Source organism: Tupaia chinensis, unplaced genomic scaffold (genome assembly GCF_000334495.1).
Source record: "Tupaia chinensis unplaced genomic scaffold, TupChi_1.0 Scaffold000251_1, whole genome shotgun sequence".
NCBI lineage: Eukaryota > Metazoa > Chordata > Mammalia > Scandentia > Tupaiidae > Tupaia > Tupaia belangeri.
In genome coordinates, this window is record NW_006159731.1 from 1,400,456 (window position 1) to 1,411,742 (window position 11,287).

The following is an 11,287-nucleotide window of genomic DNA, read 5'->3' on the forward strand; positions in this document are numbered from 1 at the left end:
ATCTCACTCTTGCTCTTCTTTTGCCTTAGCCTCTAGAGTAGCTAAGACCACAGACAGTGTACCCACACATGACTTTTTAGGGTGGGTGGGGAATTGAACCCAGACTTCCTTGTAGCTTCAGGCTTTGAAGCAGTAGCAGTCAGGTTAGTGCTACCATTGCCGGGTTCCATTTACTTTTCCCCCTATTTATTGATAGACTGTGTCTGTAGTCACCAGAGACAGATAGAGATATAGAGATAGAGCTAGAGGTAGAGACAGAGCTCGAGGTAGAGATAGAGGTAGATGGTAGAGATAGATAGATGATAGATAGATATAGAGAGAAGCACCTTCCCTATGGCTCAGCCCCATTGTTATCTCCTTGCTCTGGTCTTTCAGACCGCAAGGATTTGGGCTAGGCATTTATGCCCAGTATATTACTGTTTTTCTTTTCTCTTCCTTTCTTTTCTTTTCTTTTCTTTTCTTTCCTTTTTTACTGCCAGAAGGTGCATGCACTTACCAGAGAAAGAGAGGGAACCCTCACAATGGGTGTTGTCATTTGTTATCCTTTTTCTTTTAGTTTTCCATACTGTCAGGAATTTGGGCATGCACACGTATGCGCTTGATATGTTCTTTAAACCACTGGGAATGGGACTTGAACTGCATTTGGCTATGGGGATCTAGCTCCCTTAATCACTGAGTTATAAGGCTGACCTTCCATTTACTTTTTAAACTAAACTAATCTTTATTAGTCTTCAGAGATTTTCGGCTTAGTAAGCTTCTTTTAAAAGCACACAGGAAAATAAAATTGTTTTTAAGACAGAGATTCAAAAGGGTCCCTGATGACAGTTAATTTGGCCCCTTAATTTTCCCGATGAAGAAATCGAGGACCAGTAATTGCTCAGGGTCATGCAGGCTGAGTTGAAACTGGAACCCAGGTCTCCTGACTCTCTGCTCGAACTGATTAGGGCGGCTTCTGAGTGGGGTGGTTGTTTTGAGCTGAAGCCATGTGAGACCAGAGAGTTTCGACAGAGTTTTGCTTTAGAGGATGTGAAACTACACTAACCTCATGTGACAAGAAATCCTCAGAGGCCTTGGTATGGAGCCAGGGGAGGAAGTTTGACATGGCTTCTGGTTACCAGCTCCACCTCTGAACCCACTGGCCTGGGGTGACTTATGGTGAGCTTTCTGATTTGCAATAAAATGAGACACAGAGCTGGGACAACTTTTCTACACCAGTGTGCACAAGGCAGGGCAACTCTAAATTGTGTGTGTGTGGGGCGAGAAAGGCACCTTCAGCCACATGGCCCTCCCATAGCAGGGAACCCACAGCTGAAAATAAAACACCCCAGGAGGGAGGGATGCTGTGGTTACAGACAGAGCCTTTGTCTCCTGAGTGTGCGTTCCAATTCAGCCCAGGATGACAATGACCTGGTGGTTCCTGCCTGCCAGCTGTTGGCTGGCCTTTGTGAAAGTCCCCAATCTCTGGGCCAATGCTTAGCGGGCAGGTATCCATATCATGAAGCCAACTGGCACTGCTGGCACCTTTGTTGATGAAATGAACACAGTGCTGGGAACTGAGGCTTCTGGTCCACTCTTGCTACCAGCTGGCAGGTGCAAGCCCCTGGGCAGGTGCCCTGGGGAGACAGAGTGTGCATTGCCATGGTAACTGATCAAATAAAGATTTCTTTTCCAAGGTCAGTTTGACCCCTTTTCTGCCAGGGGATATTGTGAGGCAGAAACAAATTTGTGGCAGTTCTGACTTGTGTGTAAATGCATGCCTCATCTGTTTTTCAATCGTTATTTCTAATTGAGTCTAATATTAGAGTCACCCGCTGGGCAAATCTAGGGGTGGGGGATCTGTCGGGGAATGTTGTCCTGGACAAAGATCAGGTCACCAGAGACATACCAGTAGAGACACTGCAATGTAAAGCAAGCAGGGCTGAACAAAGAATTCCAAAGGCCTTTTTTTGAAAAGGCAGACAGTCAGGTTGGACGGGTTCTTTGGGCTATTCCGGGATACGAGATTAGTGCTGTTTGAGGTGTGTCACCCTAGATGTCCTTTGGTCAAACTGTCCTGGGCACAGGGGTGAAGGGACCCTTGTCAGCTTGCTGGATGCCTTGCAAGTTCACCACAATGAGTTCATTGTAAGGAAGTAAGTTTCCCTTATAACATATCCTTATCATTGTCCCCTCTGTAAGCCTGCCACTCATGTCTTCACCTTGGGCAAATATGTTTTCTGGCTATGATTTAAAAGTTCAGTTTCTTGATACTAATATTTCTGCACCTAACTCTGATAAATGTTGTTCTGACTCAGGCCACTGAGTTGGGGGGGTCAGTAATTTTCCCATTTAGCATTTCTTGTGTGTGTTCAGTTAATAAACTCTCCTTTCAATGCCCCAAGATTCCTGTTCGGAGAAGTAATAACATTATATTAATATGAGGGCTTTCTGAACCCCTGGGAGAATTTTACCGTTTTGCCCACTGGGATGCGACGGGAGGGGAAGAACATAGAAAAGGAAATTTGGGGGAAAATAGAGAGGTAAGACATCTGTGGGACACAGATATGGTTTATTATCTGCTGATGAGGATGTGTATAGTATTGTCATCTGGGCTGGACTGAGGTGTACATCATGCTGGGTAAAGTCTCTTTACAATCTAAATGATGTATAGTGATTGAATGTATAAATAATAATAATAACAATTTTAAAAAGAAAAAAGATTACTAAGATGAGATGGCACCTGGACAGTGAGAAATATGCAGGAGCTTCAAAAAGTTCATGGAAAAAGACTGTTGGGGGAAAAATTATGCATCGTTTTCAAAGGTTTTGCATCAAAATAAACTCATACTTTAATTCCACTTTTTTGGGAATTTTTGAAGTCCCATCATGTTATTTTGAATAAATCCAAAGCAACTTGTTTGCAAGAAAACCCATGGGCTTAGGCCTCAGATTCCTCATATATAAAACAAAAATGCTAGATTAAATGATCTCTTCGGTCCCTTGCAAGATAGTTTTCTAAGATGCTAGATTTTTATATAAAAAGACACTCTCTAAAAAGATTTAACAGTTAAGAAACTGAACTTCCACAGTTTTGCACTAGATCCTTATATTCAGTAAATATTAATAATTCATCTATTAATCTGAGCATTGGAGATTCAGACACAGGTAATGTATTGTTTTCTATCCTGAAGACTCTCAGCCCACAGAGGGAGAGGTAATAAGAAAACATAAATTTTCAGAATTGTCAGATATGTGAAGATAAGATGCTGCACAGGAAAAGAACTTGCCTTGGAGGTTGGAAGAACACCTTAATGGGCATATTTAATATAGAAAAAGTCCCCTGACCCTTCTCGGTTGGCAGGGTGATCTGACTGAGGCACTTGCTTTGGGTGCAAAAATAAAGGGATGCCAAAAAACTTAGTGACCAGATAAATAGTGCCATAATGAAATATTTAAAAATTAATGAAAAAAATTAAAAACCAATGAAAAATTTAAAATTTAAATGAAGACAATATGATCCTGCATTTATGACCTCACCTCACTTTCCTCACCCTAGTCCTGACCCTAGTTTTATTCAAACAAATTTAACAGCTTGATGTTTTTGAGCTATTATATTAAAATAGCTAAAGTTTTAGATAAAGAAAAATGGAACAGAATTTAGAGTTTTGGACAGCCGAGAGAGAGCGAGAGCAAGAGCGAGAGAGAGAGAAAGAGAGAGAGAAGGCCCTGGAAGTGGTTGGGGTTCCTGGAAGGTGGTGGTAAGCATAACCAAGAAATTCTTCATGATGGAGAATGGTTAATGCGTATCTGCAAGAGAGATGACTAATAAAGGTCTTACGATTGTTCCTGGGCCAGCCTCATAGCCTAGTGGTTAAATGAGCTGTATACCACATTGCTGACCACAGTTCGAATTCTTGCCCTGTTGGCTTGAAAAACATGTCAGCTATGTGTGTTTGCATGTCTGAAATCCTGACAGGTTATAGAGATGGAAGAGAAGGGACTGCAGTGTGACCGTATGCAATTGGGGGTAGGGGGCGATTTATGCTTCTCTTTCTTTCTCTGGTGAGCACCCAGCAATTAAAAAACAAAAAGAAAAATGATTATTCCTTTCTCTATGCTACAGCTCCCAGCTGGGCTTTATCCTCTGCCTTCAGTTAGAAGTCTGGTATGTACAGGAACCCTGGGATTCATACTGATTTGAGAAAAGGGAAGGAAAAAGGGTGTTGTCTAGCATGGGAGGAAGTGGACTAGTGAAACGGAGAGACAGATGTAGACTGGGCAGGAAGGAGCCAGGGCCAGCTTAGGAGAAGTCTCGCCCCTGAAACCCTTTGGAGAGAAGGTGGGGGTGGCAGAGTAGGTTTAGACTTTCTGAAGTGCATGGATGCAGCCTTGGAATCTATATCTTGTAATATTAAAGGAAAGAGAGACCCTTGGGCAACACCTACTTGGCCCACTCCTGTAAATCAATGAAAGGTCACAGTCAAAATCCAGGTGCACAACACATAGTCTATTTGGCATCCCCATGGGCTGCTGTATTAATGGTGCCATTTTTTTTTTCTATTAACCACTTGTGTGTGATTAAGTGTAGGAAACTAATTGCTTACCAGTGGCATACAAATTCTGATTTAGGAATGGAAGTGATGTCAACAAGCACAGATTGTTTACCTGGGTGGCTGAGAGTGTGTCATTTTTTTTTTTCTTCCTGACGATTCAATGTGTATAAACTTTGCTTTATGCACAAAACTACTAAAAATATTGCGTAAAACTCCCTTCTGGCTATGTATAAGGTACATATGAAACAAAAATGAATTTGTATGTAGATGTGGGTCTTATACCCAAGATAGCTCATTGTGTACATATAAATATTCCAAAATCCAAAGAAATCAGAAATCTGAAATATTTCTGGTCCCAAACATTTTGGATAATGGCACTCAACCTGTCTGTTGATATGCGAAATCTTCGGTTTGTTCCTCCAGGTTCACTTACCAGCCTTTTGCTTTCTCCCTTGGAGGCTGCCTGTAAGGACCACATGAAAAAATTCCCTTTCTCAGGAGCAGCAGTTGGCGTAATGGCTATGCCGCTGGACTCCCATGTAGTCAACCATGGTTTGAGTCCTGAACCCAGTGGTTTAAACTCACGCCAGGCATGTGTGCGTGCGTGCCCAAAATCCTGAGAGGAGAGTGGAGGAGAAGGGATTGCAATGTGGTCATCCCTCCTGGAGGGTGATTTCTCACTTTCTGTCTCTCTATCTCTCTCTGTCTTTCTGGCAAGCACATGTGCCCTATAGTAAAAACCTCTCCACAAAAAAAAGCACAGATTGTTTACCTGGGTGGCTGAGAGTGTGTCATTTTTTTTTTTCTTCCTGACGATTCAATGTGTATAAACTTTGCTTTATGCACAAAACTACTAAAAATATTGCGTAAAACTCCCTTCTGGCTATGTATAAGGTACATATGAAACAAAAATGAATTTGTATGTAGATGTGGGTCTTATACCCAAGATAGCTCATTGTGTACATATAAATATTCCAAAATCCAAAGAAATCAGAAATCTGAAATATTTCTGGTCCCAAACATTTTGGATAATGGCACTCAACCTGTCTGTTGATATGCGAAATCTTCGGTTTGTTCCTCCAGGTTCACTTACCAGCCTTTTGCTTTCTCCCTTGGAGGCTGCCTGTAAGGACCACATGAAAAAATTCCCTTTCTCAGGAGCAGCAGTTGGCGTAATGGCTATGCCGCTGGACTCCCATGTAGTCAACCATGGTTTGAGTCCTGAACCCAGTGGTTTAAACTCACGCCAGGCATGTGTGCGTGCGTGCCCAAAATCCTGAGAGGAGAGTGGAGGAGAAGGGATTGCAATGTGGTCATCCCTCCTGGAGGGTGATTTCTCACTTTCTGTCTCTCTATCTCTCTCTGTCTTTCTGGCAAGCACATGTGCCCTATAGTAAAAACCTCTCCACAAAAAACAAAACAAAATAAAACAAAACAAAAAAAAAACTCCCTTGCTCTTTGGCTTCCAAATGACCCATAATGAATCCAAGCAGATCATTGTAGGGAGGAAAGAAAGTGAAATTCGAGGGGACGGGGGTTCCACTGGCTTGTTTCCTGAGGGTTTGCTCTAGGATGGTTGTGTCCCTCTTATTCTTTTTCCAGCCTCTGGAGAATACATCTCCCTCTTGCTTTTTCAGGCTAGGAGCAGTAACAAAGTCCCCTCCTATTTACCCTACACTATGTGCTCTCATTTGTGGATTCCTTACACTTTGTTCTTTCTAAGGAGTCTGTACTAAATTCTCTTCAAGTTGAGGATGCTGTTTGTCTCTCACTGAGACCCTGACTGATACAGACATGAGAAGGACTGAAAAAGATTTGTTCAGAGTGGTATAGATTTGAGGTCAGAAAAAGCAACCAACTGCCCAGTAGGAAGGGACGTGGATGGACATAGAGGGCTCTGTGAGTGACATTTACAATCTTGTGAATGTAATTGTTGCCTGGGATTAGGATGAATCTCAGTTTGAAAACAAACTTGCCAGGCAGGTGTCCACCTAAGTAAATCTTGGTGGTCTGCATGGTCATAAAAGACAGAAATTACTTGACAGACTTTAAAATGCATAGGAATGCTCAAACAATTAAATAGCCATCACCCATTCTCCTTACCCTGTTGATAGTCTGTCATGTTTTCTTATGGGAGTCATAGCCTCACTCCATCTACAATTCTGCATCCTGATTTTCTTTAACGTGTCATAATGAGTAAATTTCCTATTGTTACCCACCAATAAAGTCTGGCTGCTTTTTCTCATGGTCAGAGGCTGGAGATAAGAGGCAGAGGCTGGAGAAGAAAGGGCTTTATTTCTGTAACTGGTTGCAGGGAGACAGCCAGCAAGTACCATCAAAATGGCTCAACAAACTCAACATGCTCTCGGTATTTAGTAGTAGAAGATAAAGCACGAGTAAATCATTACTGCAATCAGTCAGAGCCAATTGATTTCGACTGAGTAATTATCCTGATTTTTCTTTAAATACCCATTCCTAGTTTGTCATTTCTCAAATGGACCTCCCCATGACTCAGCATTTGGCCAGATTGTTCTTATTAAAGGCCTTTCTTCATTTCAAAATGGATGCAGTCTTGCCGGCCTGCTTCACTACCACTCAAAGATGCTGCAAGTATCTACTGAGAGGCTGCTTCTTTTAGAGGCAGCAGAATAACCTTAAGGAACTTAGTGCCATCACATCACATAGCTATAATGTGATTTAAAACGCTCTAGTCATTTTGTACATTTATGTTATTAAAGAACATTATTTTATTGGCTAAAATTTTTAAATCACTACTAAAAAAACACACCAATGACAGCCATATCTGCATTTCAGGATCGTTTGTTATAGTTTGTTGGTTTTTTTTCTTTTTTTTTTTGTATGTTTAGGAAGATTAAATTTTCTTTGATGAGTGAGGAAGAGAGGAAATGGCACTGAGGACAGGCCCAGTGACTTAGCCAGGAAGAGACTCCTGATAACAGATATTAGCAACAGCAATGCTTTTGTGCTGGGTTATCACTCCTTCCTGAAGTTTCTAAGTGTAGAAGTTTCTAAGTGTAAAAATTTCTTCAGTGTAAGTCTTATGTAACATGGCCTCATCATGGGCATGCCTGATGGAATGAAGGGGCAAAGCCAGAATACATGCAAGGAGAAAGGGCTGGGAGAATGGCCAAGAGAGGCAGAACTGATCAGGAGACGCCAGGGCCTGGGGTTAGAAGGGAAGGCGACTGGCAACCACCCAGGAGGAGCACCCTATGGCTAAGCCTCTGAAATATTGAGATGGGCACCAGATATACTGCAGTTCAGTTCATTACATTAAGTAGCTGAGAAAGTCATGACGTATTTTTCTATGTTTTTCTATACAAAAATGTGTCAAGAGTTTCCCAACCACTCAATAATTAGATATTAAGGGAAATGGTGACTTCTGAAGCCTGAAGGACTCTTTGGATTATGTGTCATCCAGTAGGAAATAATAAGGGAAAACAAGAGTGAGGATTAGTAGAAATATTCTCTCTCTCTCTCTCTTTCTTTTAAAAATTGCCAAAGGGCACATGTGTTTGCCAGAGAGACAAAAATACTGAGAGAGAAAGAGAAAGAGAGAGAGAGAGGGAGTGAAGGAGAAAGTATCTCCCAGTAGTGTGTGGTCATACCACAATCCTTTCTCTTCCATTTCTCCATCCTGTTGAGATTTGGGGCACACATGCTTTATTTTCAAGTCAGTGGGGCCAGAATTTGAACTGCAGTTGGTCATATGGGATCCTGCTCTCTTAACCACTAGGCCATAAGGCTGGCCAGAGTAGAGAGAGATTCTGGGAGAAGATTGGATGACTTTTCCTGTGGGAAGGTGATGGGCATTAGAACCAGCTGGGAAAGTATTATTTGATCAGAACAGTTCCTGGAAATGATTAAGAATAGTACATGACAATTGAACAAGACTTTTGGAAAGAGAGAGAGGCCAACACTTTCTGGAAGTTTCTTTCATAAGGCTTAAATGTGGCAAGATGAACTATGATCCAAATTATTTTTTGAAATAGGATTTTATAGGGAAGTAATTAATGTTCAGATGGGCTTGAACTCCAAAAGTAATAGAATTACTTAGGTTTCCCTTCTTATTGTTCATCTTGTAATTAAACTAGTTAAAAATTTGAACTAGTTGTAACTTTTCTTTTTAGTGACTTTTTTTCCATTAGAAGCCCCGAATAAGTGACTTATTTATTCTCGTGTTATTATTCCATCCATTTTTCAGCTCACACTTAACCTCTGTTAGACATGAAGTTGGGGAATGGCTTAGGAAAAGCATCTGATTGAGATGTGCTTGCATTTTTCACATGACTTTGCCAAAAGGGGTTTCTGTATTCAAACTGGGAGGCTTCTGCAGAGAGCTGCCTTGACATTCCTCTTTGTTTTGCAAGAACTTGGATATGGAATTCAAGCTAGTTTCTGTGAATAATTTACAGAATTGTTCTATTTTCTCTGGGAAATTAAAGCATATCACCTTTCCTGCAGAGTTTAGTGAATCCCAGGATATAGGACTAAGGATTTGATGTGACTTCGAGTTGGGAATCTGTTCTAGAAAGAAACATACTGAATTTTGTCAAGAGCTGGTCCCATGGCCTACTGTTCAAGGGAGCCAGATCCCACATGGTTAACCCATGGTTTGAATCTTGGCTACAAAGGCTTGAAAGCACTCTAGATGCATGTGATAGAGAAATAGGTAGAAAGGATTGTAGTGCAACCAAGCCCCATGGGGGCGGGGCGGGGGGATGCTTCTTCCCCTCTCTGTTTGTTTGTTTGTTTGTTTTTGTCTCTCTAGCAAGTGCACATACTCTCTGACTTATAAAACAAAAGTAAATGAATGAATAAAAAATTGTCAAGAAAGTTGTCTTAATGACTTAATGAATTATAGTCTTCTTTAGAGCTGAATGTTGGTGGTCCTAGTCACCTGGGAGGCCAGGGTAGGAGGATTATGACACAGTGAGTTTCTGTCTAAAACACCACACACACACACACACACACACACACACACCCCACAAAAATAAATAAATAAATAAATAAATAAATAAATAAAGGTCACAGGCTCGTCACCTAATGCATTATATAGGCTAAAAGATTGTTGGTTTAGTACCCTCAGAATCTCATGTGTGCATAATGTAAAAAAACAAAAAGCTCTGGACCCTTTTATCTAATGTCAACTTAGGGAAAACATAAAAACACTTCTTTATGTCTAATAAGATTTTTTTTTTTATATACAGAGTCTGTGTCTTGGAAAGCAGGATTGAATTCTCCAGTGTTGGGTGTCTGTTTTTGTTGTTTCCATGATTTTGAACATGACATTGCAGTATCTCTGACACTGGTTTCTCATCCTCTATAGATGAGATTCTTAGTTTTGCCTTCATTTTTATGAACAATTTGAATAAAAATATAAAAGACATGTTTGGATATTTGTAGATTACATAAATTTGGGGAGTTTTACTAACTGAGTCAATATTCCTAAAAAGAAGTTCAAATATTAGGTTGATGAACCAAAATTAAGGAGATTAAGTTAAATAAGAAATGAATTTAGGTCTTGGGATTAAAAAAAAATTAATTGACTGGATGACTTCACAGAAGTTCATGTGAAAAGTCTCATGAGTTTTATCACCATGGTATTTTAGCGGGCATTCAGTTTCACATGATGTACAGTGAGTCTCAGAGAGCATTCCAAGAAGTAGAATTCTCTAACAGAGATGGCAATGGTCTCTCTCTTTTTTAACTCTGGCCAAGCTCCAGCTGAGTTCCACATCCTTAAAAGGACCCAAGACATATCAGGGTTCATCTGGAGACATCAGACAGGTGGTAAAAGTCAGGCAACCATATCATATATGTAACTGTTGCATAAATTGCAGGCAGTACGATGGAAAAGCTCAGGAGGAGGCATGAGTGACTCTTGCATGGAAATAGTTATCCAAAGAGCGGAGGCTTTAACGGAGTGAGAATGCATAGCTCTAGGGTAAGACCAGGTTCAATGTCGGGACATGTGAGGAAAATCATTGGGGCATTGATGCAAGGTAGAATTTGCTGACAAATAAACTTTGTTAAAAACATACAATGGACAGGTATGAGAGAAGAGTCCCCTGATCCTGAAGAGTGACGCCACATACCTACATTCTGGCAAGGAAATTGTGGAGGGAATGAAGTGTGAAGTTGTACCAGATCCCCCTACAGAGTCTGCCCATTACAAAGTAGGCACAGTTTGTCTCTGGAGATGTCCCTTCTCTCCTTTATCTCAGGTGATCCTCTGGGAAATGCGGCTCAACTACATACAGTCCTGCTACTAATCGCTTATAAGGCTTGATGTCTGGAGTCCAGGGGTATTTGTACTTCAGATCATTTCTACCAGTCATCCTTCTATTCATGCAGACTATACTTGCTTCACCTTATGAACTTGAAATGCTACAAGAATAGAAAATTTCTTTTATTCACACACACACACACACACACACACACACGCACACACAAATTACATTTAATCACAGTATATCTTTACAGTGTACCACATGGTTTTCCCAGCACAAATACAACACATGTCAGTCAAGAGAAAGATATTACCATAAGCATTATCAACAAATGACTTTTCATTTCTGTGGCAATTAAATGTATTGCATGTTTATTTGTTCCTTGTTCCCCTCCCTCACCCTGCTTCCTACCCGCTATTACTCCCTCCCCACCCAGCACTATCTCCAGTATCTCCAATTGCCCTGTCTGCTATTATGCTTTCCAATCTTTCAGTTCCTGCT